Source organism: Lissotriton helveticus, chromosome 3_2 (assembly GCF_964261635.1).
Source record: "Lissotriton helveticus chromosome 3_2, aLisHel1.1, whole genome shotgun sequence".
Lineage (NCBI taxonomy): Eukaryota > Metazoa > Chordata > Amphibia > Caudata > Salamandridae > Lissotriton > Lissotriton helveticus.
The window spans coordinates 149,230,931-149,244,927 of NC_136062.1; the positions used below are offsets into that span (position 1 = coordinate 149,230,931).

General features: G+C 42.8%; 1 long non-coding RNA gene across 1 annotated transcript in view; it reads right to left on the bottom strand.

Moving 5' to 3' along the window:
- Positions 1–4,027: 4,027 nt before the first annotated feature.
- LOC144826244 (uncharacterized) overlaps positions 4,028–13,997 on the bottom strand; it is a 152,983-nt gene continuing 143,013 nt past the window's right edge. Inside the window, exon 4 of the long non-coding RNA XR_013609729.1 lies at positions 4,028–4,605. This is a non-coding gene — a long non-coding RNA (uncharacterized LOC144826244). The remainder of the gene's footprint in view (positions 4,606–13,997) is intronic.

A 13,997-nucleotide genomic window follows, 5' to 3' on the forward strand; every position in this document is an offset into this window, starting at 1 on the left:
GCCCTTTGGCGGCAATAGCAGAACAAGCAGGGCTCACTGTGTATTCCTACGCTGATGATACCCAGCTTATTTATTCTTTCTCCACCAAGTCTACTAATAACACCTCCTCACTAAACACAGGATTGACTAACATTGCAAGCTGGATGTATGACAACAAACTGAAGCTAAACGGGGACAAAACAGAGCTACTGCTTTTTGGCAAAGATAAAATCTTATGGGGCCCGCAACATTGGCCCGCTCAAATGGGGTCTTCTCCAACCCCGGTTCAATCTGCCCGTAATCTGGGCTTTGTGGTTGATGACCAGCTAACCATGAGACAACAAGCAAGTAAAACAGCCTCCGTTTGTTTTGCCATACTGAAATGGCTCAAAAAGATACTCTGGATGCTTCCCTTGCCCACTCAGAGAACGGTAATTCAGGCGCTTGTCACTTCCAGGCTTGATTACGGCAATGTGCTGTATCTAGGAGTGGGCAAGGAGGTGTTGAACAGATTACAAACAGTCCAGAATGCGGCCGTTAGATTGCTTTGCAATCTTCCTGCAAGGATGTCAGTCTCGGCTGCACTTCGCGATCTTCATTGGTTAAGGGTGGAAAGCCGCATTAAGTTTAAATCTCTCTGCTTTATGCATAGGATAAATGCTGGAGTTGCACCACAATATCTTCAAGCGTTGGTGCATCACTACCACCCTTCACGATCCCTTCGCTCTGTGCGTCAGCACTATTTTTCAGTCCCTAGAATTAAGAAATCCAGGATGGGAGGTCGTTCCTTTTCATACTTGGCCCCAGTACTCTGGAATTCCATGTCACTTTTGCTGCGTACAGAACCACATTATCATAAATTTCGCAAGGACTTAAAGACTTGGCTTTTTAATCAATAGATTATTCTCAGGCATTCTTCCTCTCCGCTTTGACGTTTTATAGCGCCGGGAAACCTACGGGTAGCTGTTGCGCTGAATAAATTTACTTAACATAACTGTCTGGTTTTAGACTGATAGAGGCTGTTTGTGCATTCACTCCAGACACTCACACAATGGGAACTGAGGTGTGCCCTGCATATGCTGATAGGCGATCTTGGGCTAGAGCGGGGGGAGTAGTAATCAGTGACACCTGAATAGGCTGTGGCTGCTCTACACAATGCTGTCTCCACCTCCTGTAGAGAAACTGGAACAGGGAGAACAGTACTGATTTTAGTGAGCAAGCAAGACTTTCTAAACAAAGACTTCAAAGGGAAAAAGAGATATAAATATTAGACCTAAAAACCAGGAACTTTCAATTATGTCTGGATCAAGAGGGCTCTCTGCCAAGGAGAAGGGCTGAAGAGCTGTGAGGAGGACTGCCCCATGGCTGTGTGTTGCTTTGCTGGGTTAGCCAAAAGATGCCTGCTACTAACTGAAACTGAACTTTGCTGCGAATCCTGCTTGAGAAGATCTGCAAGGGCTTTAAGTAGAGCTTGCCTCCTGTTAAGAAGTCTCAGGGCCACAAAGTAACTTGCAGCCTCCCAGAACCCCACTGCAGGAGTTCTGACCTGCCTTGAGGTGCCAATGCCAATTTGTGGCCACTGGTGGTGTTTGCTGGGCTACAAACCTCAAGAAGAGGATTCCCGACGGCAATGCGGCTGCCTGCACTGACACTGTGGCCACCACTTACTGGGTGTGCGCAGCACTGACTGTGACGACACTGCAGACCCGATGACGGCCGACGCCACATCAATGCTGATGCCATCATCGAGGCCTCAGTCTTTACCTGGGCAAAGTGCACCGCTCATGTAGATCATGAAGCACCAACCAATGTCGGCGCCTCCCGCACCCCATCACAAAGTCGATAACCAACATGGGTGACTGCCCGACTCTGCACCATCATAAGGAACCGACGCAGCGCCAACTCCCCTTTGCAGTAAGGAATCAACACCTCCCCTGCGAAGCAGTAAGAAACGGATGCCTCGCCTCCCATGTGGCAGTAAGGAACCAACACCTCACCTCCGCTGTGGCATTAAGGAACCGCCGCCGCTGCCCGGCACCCCATTACCTCCCGACGCCGTGTGACACCATTGTTGGATCATTACAAAAGGCAATGTTTCTAGGGGGGTCTGTGTGACTCAGTGGCAGTCTCGCAGTTGGCACTGTACTTTGGATTTGTACCTGTCACGACGTCAACAATGCCTCAGTTAGAACTATTGTGTTCTGAGAGCTACAATTTTGCAAATAAACCTTTTGCAAATGGTATTTTGTTTTGATGTCTGTATGTTGGATTTTTGTCATTTTGGTCTTGATTGGTTTAGATAAAGATACTTCATTTTTCTCAACTGGTGTGGTGTTTGTACTGTATTACTGTGCGTTATACATAAATGCTTAACTCATTGCATCTGTGGGTTAGCCTGACTGCTCTGTGCCAAGCAACAAAGGGTGAGCACAGGCAAACTTAGGTGTGCACGTTACTCATCCTGACTACAAGGAAGGGTCCCTACTTGGAAAGGGTGTACAACACTTCCAACTTAAGACCCCCATTTCTAACATCCTCCCTCTTGAGCAAAGATAACAACCTCAGGTCCTGGGCTCGAATAATCTGTGATTTTTCAAAGCCAGCTGCAGACGTAGTTAAAAGTGGTGCTATAGTCATCTTTGCTATGAGAACACGACAGGCCCAGCTCTACTTAGATTATAAGTTCAGTTGTGGATTTGACCATTAGGAGATGCAGATAGTTTTAACCCATTGTTAATCCCCAATCTACCAATAAACCCAAATACTTCAAGTGTTTGGGGACCCAATGAAGGGATGATTTCCAATTAATACCCTACCAGTAAAATTAGCCATAGGCAACACTGAATTTTTCAGGCAGTTAATTAGTTTAAAGAATCGTTAATAGTGGACAAGGGATTGATGCTTTGGGATGCAACAATATAAGAATGTCATGTGTATAACTAGATCTTAGGGGTCCCGCATCAGTCTTAATTGCTCTGTTAAGGGCAGTCATCTAATTCCTGCTTCTAATGTTTTAATGCTGATAGCTGAAGCAATGAATATAGTGTACATCCTCTCTAATACACCGCTGGAGTCTTGACTTCGCATCAGACAGAAGGGATCAACCACAGTTGATTTCCACAAACAAAGTTAGAGAAGGGCCATAGTTTCTTGACCTTAGTTATAAAATTGGTACCCATCCAGGTCTCCAAGGTCCTGAAAGGATCTACTCTGACAAATGTTTTCTCAGCAGCTCTTGAAAAGGACAGTTAACCATCTTCATCATTTCTCATCTCCCAAAGTTGGTTCAAGAGAGTCTTCATATTGTTTCCATTCATGAATCATACTTGTGTAGAATTAATCTGTGTAGGAAGTGCAGTTCTCAACCTATTAGCCACGACCTCAGCAAGGATCTAGATGACCATGTTAAGGAGAAAACTCAGCATGTAACTTGAATACAAAAGGGGACCTTTACCGGGTTTGGGCTATTGTAGTCTGTGTTTAACTTGCCTGTAGTTTTTAGCATATTTAACCACACTACATAAGAATGATGAGGCACGTTTTTTGATTTTGTATGGTTATATGGGGAGTGAGTCTTCTGCAGCACCTTTACAGTCGAAACATCAATGGCTTTTCTTATTGTCGGCTCTTTTCTGCATTAAAATGGCTGATTAATATATGAGAGCTATCTGAGAGTTTTTAATGAGTCATAAGCCTAAATCATTTAAACCCAGAGAACATATATAAGAAAATCCACATGAGATAGGGTTCAAAGTATAAACCATGAACATGTATTTAGAATTAGAAATCAATACAAAAGGCAAAACGGCATTGGCTAATCAATCAATTTAAAGTTTTCAAAGTGCAAATACTTCTTAAATATTATTAGCAGCAGAAACTGAGCCCTCGTCTAATTAACAGCCAGCACAAGGCAAATGAGAGAGCACCCTATATAAAGACTGCTTAGTAAGGGAAGGGAGAATACACAAGAAACATAGTCTAAATTCAGATTAATGAAAAGTGTGACGTGAAGTCTGCCTCTAAAGCAGCAAGCGAAAATCTCTGGCTTGTCTCCCAAATGGTGAGTTTTGTACACTTTTGACAGACAAACTGTACATTTACTGTAGTTTAATGAAAAAAGTAACATTGAGTTGGCCAATATTAAAACAGAAAACAACACATGTTATTATGACATTTACTCGACATCTATTGAGAAATCCTTATTATGCCTTGTAATAGAAAACAAAAGCACATTCAAAAATCTCCATTCAGCTTAAGGAATAGACACATTATAATCAAACTTCCTATCCCTGGAACTATTATTTATGTTATGATTATTTATTGCACGCCCATTCACCATAGGTTTCTTGGGGATAACGTATACTAAACAAATGTATAGCTCAGGGGGCTGATTAAAGTACGAATGCTTGCGTGAACAGCCATGTTTTAATTTTTTGGGGGAAAGATCATATCTGATTCATGAGGGATGTAATCTGGGAGTCAGTTCCAAGCTGCAACAGCCTTCACCATAAAGTTCAAATGTGGCTAATGCTAACATTAAAATGCTGAAAAAGATTGCAACCCATTATTTTCGCAGGAACATTGATTTGAAAGACTATCAGTTCATTTTGAAGAACCTCCGTGAACCTGTTATGAAACGAGATTGGACAAAATTAACGTTGCATACATTTTGCAAGAGATCTAAGCATTTCATTTTTCAGTTTTTAATTTTTCAATTTAAAAGTACATACATTATTTCTTAGTTAGAGTTTGAGTCCTTATTTAAACGAAGACTCATTTCATACCATTCTTTAGGTATTCAGTCGAGTTAGTAGGTTTCTCAAGAACAGTTCTTGAATTGAGCTTCTAGTTGCTAGTATCATATTTACATTTGAAGATTTTGAAGTTTTTTTATTGTGCACTACAGCAGTTTAGAATTTTTGATTTGTGTTAGATTTTTTAAGGATTAGTAATGGCTGGAATTTAAAATATCGGTTATCTAATGTTAAGGATATTTTCAATAATATATCTGCCAATTATCTAGGTATTCTGGTCAGCCTTCACTCTTCAGTTGGATATTCTTCACCTAAATCTTAATTTTTATATTGGTACTTATTAACTCTCTATGGCTTAGCATATTCAATTTAAATCTTGCTGTATAATATTCAAGAGCACAAACAACTCTGTTCCTCTCTTTCTTGTTAAAAGACATATACCATCTCGTAGCCTTAGATCACTCATTCAAATTGCAATTATTTGGCACAAACTGAAATTACTCTGCACGCGGATTTGCACCTGACACAGAATCAATACCATGATCTGACATTTGGAAAGGATTTCCATTCCTGCTACCTTTCTGAAAGTACTTTGTCTATGCCACCACAAACTTTGCATCAAAGCAATCTCTACAATACTTTGCAATCTACAACATTTCATTAACAGATATTGCTTGCCAACACATCACAATCTGCAGAACATGCAAGATAGTTCTCATGGGGCAGGGCTCCACATATTCCTGCACCGTCCACCTTCCACTCCCATGGACGACCCCCCTCCCCCTCCATGTCAGAGATGATCATTTCTGCCCCCCATGGGTGGTTGTCTTGGGGCGGATGAAAATGCGCTGGTTTGCTGCTGGCTCCATTGTTAGTTGCTGACTTGTTGTTGAAGTTTTCAAGGTTAATGCAATGATCCAGCAACATACTCTCACACTACAATATGCCTTCGAACCCACGTATCGTTGGTCTGATGCACATAGTATGCACATATTCCTCCAGGGCTACCCACTGTAGAGGGCCATACCCTCAACTGTTGGATTATTGTAATGGGTGTACCCATTTTACAACTGGTTATATTGGAATGTAATGCTATGCTTATGTGAAGCCGACATATACATCATCCTGTTACATTGCATACAGTGAGATTGTTGAATAATAAACAAGTTTACAAAAAAAAAACAATCTGCTGAACATAGGAACTAATCTCTAGACACACACCCAACATGAAAATTTAACCAAATTCTCAGTGCCTTCTTTTGAGCGGTCATCAACTCATCTCTACTGTTGTAAATCGGTTCCAACCACTTACATTTACTTTTGCTTTTTAATCACCAGATTTTGGACTTTTTACTCCGGGTGAGTCTCACTACTTGTGTGTCACCCACCGAAATAACATGGTAAATGGACTGCGAGTGTTTAGCACCAGTGTCTGCCTTTTCAGATTAGGCAGCTTCGACACAGCTAAGGTAAGGGGCTCTTCACTGGTTACACATAAGCACATGTGCAGGCTGCACATGTGAGACTACCATTGTGCGCAGCCTAGTAACTGTGCACAGGTAACCTGGTGTAGAGGAGTCTTTGCAAGGTTAGATGTTGACCTGGGATAGGCCTTATAATAATAGTGGGTCCCTCATAGGAAGGAGTGGGAAAGAAAATCTGCACGTGCTAATTAGCTGTCAAACTGTACCAGGGTTGGGATGGCCCAGGCCTCCTGAACAGAGTAGGGAACCCAGACCTCTGGGGCTAACACAGGAGGGGGTTCACCTTTGGAGTTTGATGTGAAAGTCTCTGTCAGTAATGTCAACTAGGCGTGGAGTTGTGGCCCCCTCAGGGGATGTGCATAGATACCGCTTGATGGTGCGATCTTGGACTGTACCAGTATGCTTTGCAGGAGGATTGGGGCAGTGGAGTGAGTGGTGATGTGGCACCCTAGAATTGGCCAGAGGTGCCTGGTATCTAACATCTTCCACCCTCCAGAGAAAGAGAGTTGTACATTGGAATTTTACGGCTACAACACCATGGACAGCTGGAAACACAACTCCCCAGATGTCCTAATGAACTCCTACAGCTAACCTCAGGACCAGTAAGGCTAGTTCCCTTACACCCCCAAAAGACCATTTGGAGGAAGATCTGGGATACTGTGCCACAGCAGGAAGATAGGAGCTCCAGGGACGAAGTGAAGAAGAAAGGCTGGTGGAGGGCGCTAGCGGAACTAGCTCCCTGCAAAGTGCGCCGCATTAGACTTCAGGAGGTCCGCTGCAAAGATTCTAGGTGGCTAAGGCTTGCCACCAGTATTAAGACAAGCCCAAGGTTGTCCACATTGGCTCAACAGGCCCAAGTTATAAACCTCCGCCTCCACTACTACCCTTAACTCTACCCCCATGGTAGGCCAGTGCATGGGGGTTGACACATGGTTAATTAAAATGTAATGCCTCCACAGAGCTCTGCAAGGCACAGGGACACCATCCCCTGGGCGGCGTACATTAAGAAGGGTCCGAGACCCCACAACCGAGAATGTGGAGAGAGCCATTGCAGCCCCCATCATGGAAGGAAGGAAGGGATCCAGGGTGGAAACCTGGGCCCTCAATGAGAGAAGCAAATTGGGGAGCACCATTGCACACCCAACCATGGCGGTGGGCTTGACCCCACTCCCTGTGCCTTGGGAGAGCGGGGCAGGCCATATAAAAGCCAACTCTGTCTGCATGGAGCAGGCAGGGAACATTCAAGTCTGTTGCACCTGAAGCCCACCCTTATCTTTTTTTAAATCATCAATATTTATTATTTTTTCTCAGTTTAGCGTGCAACACTCCGTTGCGCTCCGTTCCAAAAAGCGCTGACATATTCATGAGTCCAATATAAAAAGCTATTTTGCCTTCCAGCATGCACAAGAAATACTCTAATTCGCCTTGAATTTAACCTTACCCGACAATCCTTGGAAGAACTGGCAAGCACGGCAAAATATTTTTATTTAACGACCGCAGCTCCAGAGAATTCGATGAAGCAAGTAATAAACAAAATATTCACAAAACCTGGTAATCCCTGGTCTGACAGCCTGAACCTAGCCAAAGAGCATCTGGAACTAGCATTAGAAAACTGGGACCCTAACCTAATAAAATACACAAATATCAAAGCAGTTATGAGAAAGCAAGTAAGAACTCGCTCACGGAACCTGGATATTGAAGCCTTGACGATCAGAGGATTCCATGTATCTCAAAGCTCCCCGCACATTTTAAATGGTCCAAAACCACATTTGGTACAGTTGGTGGGCAGGCAAGCCCTTCAAAGGATCCTGGCTGCAAGACTGCATGTGCTCCCCTTAAAACAGCTATACCCATCCGTCAAAACTGGCCCAGAGATCACGGAATGTCGCCTCTGTCACTACAAGCGTGAAACTTTATCTCACATTCTATTATGCTGCCCTATCCTCCTGTCAGCTCGTAGAATCCATCTAAGACCCATCCTCCTCCAAATAGGAGTACGGACGGCCGAAGAGGCTGTTTTCCAATTATATCTGCTGGACACTGTGAAGCACATGGCTAACTTCGCCAAATACATCTACCATGCGCGAACAGCTTTAATGGACAAGTCAACCACGGTTGCAACTGACTTTTAATGGGTGGACTCTTCCAAGTAGCACACGCCACCTTGATATATATTACTTTCTTAAACTTTGCCCTTTTTCCCTCCCCTTCTTATTTTTTTTTTTTGCATTGTTTATATATTTTAAATAGGAAATTCCAAGCCTAAGAATACAGAGCTTCAGTTTTTAAATGGAATATGAAATTGTTCTAAACATGTGTTTCTTTGTACAGATTGCTAAAATTTTTATTAATTAAGCAATAAAGATTACCATACCATATAGTGGCACGCTGTTTGCGTGTCACAAAAGGAGTTGCACAGCAATATGCACAATAGTGAACAGTATCCACAAGTACTGCATAGTTTACCAGTTTGTCCAGTTTATTTCGACATTTCATCCATATTTTTAACCATCACATCAAAGGCAAAGTTTCTTTATTTCATGCTTCTTAATACTCTGCTATCGCCTATCCAGGCTTATTCACAGGCACGTTTAGAAACTTCTAAATTCCCAACGTTCAAAATTACCCAATGCATTTCGGTCATCCTGACCTTCTTCGGGGGTATCTGCTAGTTTAAAATCGGCATGACTTCCTCATCTCACTGTGCATTGGGTAATTTTGAACGTTGGGAATTTAGAAGTTTCTAAACGTGCCTGTGAATAAGCCTGGATAGGCAATAGCAGAGTATTAAGAAGCATGAAATAAAGAAACTTTGCCTTTGACGTGATGGTTAAAAATATGGATGAAATGTCGAAATAAACTGGACAAACTGGTAAACTATGGAGTACTTGTGGATACTGTTCACTATTGTGCATATTGCTGTGCAACTCCTTTTGTGACATGCAAACAGCGTGCCACTATATGGACTTAGGGAACATTCAAGTGCCATTTATTTTATTTATTTTTATTTGTTAGATTTATAACGCGCATGGCTGCCCCAGCAACGGGGCGTCCCAGCGCAGACCAACAACTCCTGGACATTAACCGCAACAACCAGCCTTAAGCCGGGAAAAGCCAGGTCTTAATGGCTTTCCGGAACGCAAGATGGTTCTGAATTATTCTAATTGACACGGGGAGCGAGTTACAAAGTTGCGCAGCCAGACAGCGGAAGGAACGACCACCCGCTCTGGCTCTCTGGACACGCGGAGTGCATACAAGTGCTGCGGTAGCAGATCTTAGAAGGCGACGGGGAGCGTAGGACTGCAGCAATCCCCTCAAGCCAACCGGAGCCTGTGGTGATAAGATCTTATGCGCTAAGCAAAGCATCTTAAATTGGATGCGCTTTGCTATTGGCAACCAGTGAAGCCTCTGCAAGACATGGGAACTGGGCAGGGAGCAGTTATCAGAGCCGGGAGCTGGCTAGGCAGCCCTGGAGTGGGCTCCCCAAGCTGTATCCACAAAAGTGCGTATCAGGGTGTCCTGGGCACCCCGATGAGAAAGGAACAAAAAAAGACATGTGTTGAAAGGCTGCGCCGCATGCCACTAACACAAAGGAGTCGAAGATGCTCATTAAATATTCATAGTTCCGGCTGAGTGAGCTCCTCATAATGCCCTTTGGGGCTCATTTGCATGCATTTTCCTTGTTTTGTGGTGTCCCATGAAGCAGGGGCATCACCAACGTTGTAAAGAATTGAGGTGGGTGTTGCAGGAGGCACAGCAGCCCCAACCTATAAAATTTTAAATGTAACCTTAAGTCTCCTAGGTGGCTGATTTTATAGCTGCTTTACATATGGCCTAAAGGTGTTGATGAAAGACTCGGGCACCTGTAACGTTGTTTTTAAAAACTTGTTACTTGTTTAAAAAATATGTTATTAAGGATGATTTTTATACATTTTTATAAATGTTACAATGATTTATTGAGAATAATGATTGTATGTAAACACGGTTATTGATATCTATGAAGCATTGAAGTTTTTTTAACATATTGGTTATTAATCTTTTTAATGTGGTGACCCAGTGACTGACAACAAAACAACAATGACCGGGTCCTATTAGGCAATTTTATATATATTCAAACGTGTACATCGTATTGCAATTTTACAATTATCTCCCCTATCTTATATGCAGTTGGGGTAGAGAGTACAACGTTTATTTGCCAACTTAAAAAGCCTCCATCCCAACTGCGAAAGTATGAATGAATGTACAAAACAATAGTGTGTAACTACTGTGAAAAAAGTGTAAAGGCGAGATGACCCCTCACGGGCGAACCACCATCGGGATACCTGATAGGTACTCACCAGATAAGCCCTGTTCTCAACATTGGCGGTCATCAAACCCAAAATAACTGTGTCCAACAGAAAATAATAAGTGCAGCGAAAAAGTAAAAAACAAAAATTCTCAAATTGTGTAATTAAAATGCATAGGTGTGCACATTACTGTCCCTTTTATTCTTTAACTTTGTGCAACCTATCAGGTTAAAAGCGAGGTTGGCTGCTAAGCATGCATACCAATACCACAAGCCGACATGTTTCATTGCCTTATCAACTTTTTAGGCAATTTCTTCAGGGCTGCAATTTTCTTGCCACTGCATCAATGCTGAACACACTATTCATCGAGACTGTCAACATAAAAACACACATAGATAGTCTTTACAGCGAGCCCAAAAAGCTACATATCGTGTAAACACATAACTGCACAGAAAACACTCTTAGGTTCCTCATATTTAGCCTTACTCAGCCATGGTGTCTCCTACCGGCCGTAAGGCACTACAGGCAAAACCCCCTCTTGTGAGTCGCCCTCTGTTCTCAGTCGATGTCTGTATCTAAAACATCGAAGAATGAAAGGTAAAAAGTAAACTCAACTGGTTGAGTATACCAACAAAAACGTTCGAGTTCCATCAGGATTAGCAATTCCTTAAGCCTCGGTATCTATTCTCAAACCCCATTCTCCTTACCAGTCTGATTTGAATGAAGCGCGATGTCTCCACCAGTTGCCTTGCGCTTCGTTCGCGTTCGTATTTATTTACAGCAAAGAACGCTCCACCTCACATAGACGCGGCACGTACTCTCGCGAGAGAATCGCCGCCATTATGGAACGGGAAGCGGATCTTAAGCTATTTTAGCTACTCACAGGAATCATGCTCATGTTAAGCTCCCGAACTTGTTAGCAGCATTCACAAACAATGTGTTTTAGTATGTGTATTTTCAGTCTTATCACCTCCCTCGCCGCATGCGAGACAACACGATAATTCCAATGACCAGCATGGAAACATTTCGGCCATATTGGACGCCGCACATACTCTCGCAGGAGAGTCGCCGCCATCCTGAAATGAGGGGTGGAAAGCGGATCTCAAGCTATTTTTGATGCTAATAGGAATCCTGCTCATATTAAGCTCCCAAAATTGATTACAACAATCACAGATAATATATTTTTGGGATTGTGTATTGTTAGTGTTATCTCCCCTCTCGGCTGAAATGCAACACGATGGTTCCAAAGACCGGAATTCTCATACATAGAAGCTCACGTTAGAGAACCACCTGTAGCGGCCATCTTGCAGTGGAAAGCCAATGCCCTCATGTTTCAATCATTAACCATACTCATACTTAAGATAGTGCCTGCACAGAGCGGGAAATGGTGAAGGGATACGGCTAACAAGCCATACTGTCCAATGACCTTTGAGGAAATAAACCTCCATTCACCGATACCAAATTGTTGTTACAAATAAATATTCAGGATGTACATATACCAAAATATGTATTTCCATGGACTGGGTACGTGTGAATGGACCTATGTGGATTTCAGTGTACCTTATTCCACTCCAAAAGTTTGTTCAATCCCAATTGTTCACTTTTTTCTTGAAAGATCCACCGTGCCTCTTTGGACACCAGTAGCCTTTCAACATTTTGCGGGTCACCCATCACTTTCTCGAGTACTGTCCAGGTAAAACAATGTTTGTTTGTGTAGCAATGTTGCACTAGCTTAGTAGATAATTTACCAGCTTTTATAGTACTAAGATGTTCCTGGATCCTCGTTTTTATTTTTCTTGAGGTAAGGCCTATATACTGCAAGCCACACTCACATTGCAGTCTATAGACCATATTCGTGGTGTTACAATTGCTGAACTGCCCCAGGAACCACTGTTACACTTGTTGTTTTCTTTGTTAAGGGACATACCGAGCATGTCCCACACGGAAAGTGTCCTTTTGGAATGGAGCTCTCTCTTACAGTTTTTATAGGAGGTGTGCATGTGTGAACCAATTTATCTTTGAGGTTGCTTGATCTTTTAAACGCAAACCTAGGTGGTGGCATTTTGAATTCATTACTGGACAGCAGTGGCCAATGTTTACGAATAGACTGCCTGATTTTAGTGGCAAAGGGATCATAGCAACCTCAACGATACAATCAGGAAAGGAGTGGTTCCTGGGGCAGTTCAGCAATTGTAACACCATGAATGTGGTCTATAGACTGCAATGCGAGTGTGGCTTGCAGTATATAGGCCTTACCTCAAGGAAAATAAAAACGAGGATCCAGGAACATCTTAGTACTATAAAACCTGGTATATTATCTACTAAGCTAGTACAACATTGCTATACAAACAAACATTGTTTTACCTGGACAGTACTCGAGAAAGTGATGGGTGACCCGCAAAATGTTGAAAGGCTACTGGTGTCCAAAGAGGCCGGTGGATCTTTCAAGAAAAAAGTGAACAATTGGGATTGAACGAACTTTTGGAGTGGAATAAGGTACACTGAAATCCACATAGGTCCATTCACACGTACCCAGTCCATGGAAATACATATTTTGGTATATGTACATCTTGAATATTTATTTGTAACAACAATTTGGTATTGGTGAATGGAGGTTTATTTCCTCAATGGGCATTGGACTGTATGGCTTATTAGCCGTATCTCTTCACCATTTCCCGCTCTGTGCAGGCACTATCTTAAGTATGAGTATGGTTAATGATTGAAACATGAGGGCATTGGCTTTCCGCTGCAAGATGGCCGCTACAGGTGGTCCTCTAACATGAGCTTCTATGTATGAGAATGCCGGTCTTTGGAACCATTGTGTTGCCTTCGAGCCTAAGGGGGAGATAACATTAACAATACACAATCCCAAAAATATATTATTTGTGATTGTTGTAATCAATTTTGGGAGCTTAATATGAGAAGGATTCCTTTTAGCATCTAAAATAGCTTGAGATCCGCTTTCCACCCCCCATTTCATGATGGCGGCGACTCTCCCGCAAGAGTATGTGCCGCGTCTAATATGGCCGAAATGTTTCCATACTGGTCATTGGAATTATCGTGTTGTCACGCATGCGGCGAGGGAGGTGATAAGACTGAAAATACACATACTAAAACACATTGTTTGTGAATGCTGCTAACAAGTTCGGGAGCTTAACATGAGCATGATTCCTGTGAGTAGCTAAAATAGCTTGAGATCCGCTTTCCGTTCCATAATGGCGGCGACTCTCTCGCGAGAGTACGTGCCGCGTCTATGTGAGGTGGAGCGTTCTTTGCTGTAAATAAATACGAACGCGAACAAAGCGCAAGGAAACAGGTGGAGACATCGCGCTTCTTTCAAATCAGACCGGTAAGGAGAAGGGGGTTTGAGAATAGATACCGAGGCTTAAGGAATTGCTTATCCTGATGGAACTCGAACCTTTTTGTTGGTATACTCAACCCGTTGAGTTTACTTTTTACCTTTCATTCTTCGATGTTTTAGATACAGACATCGA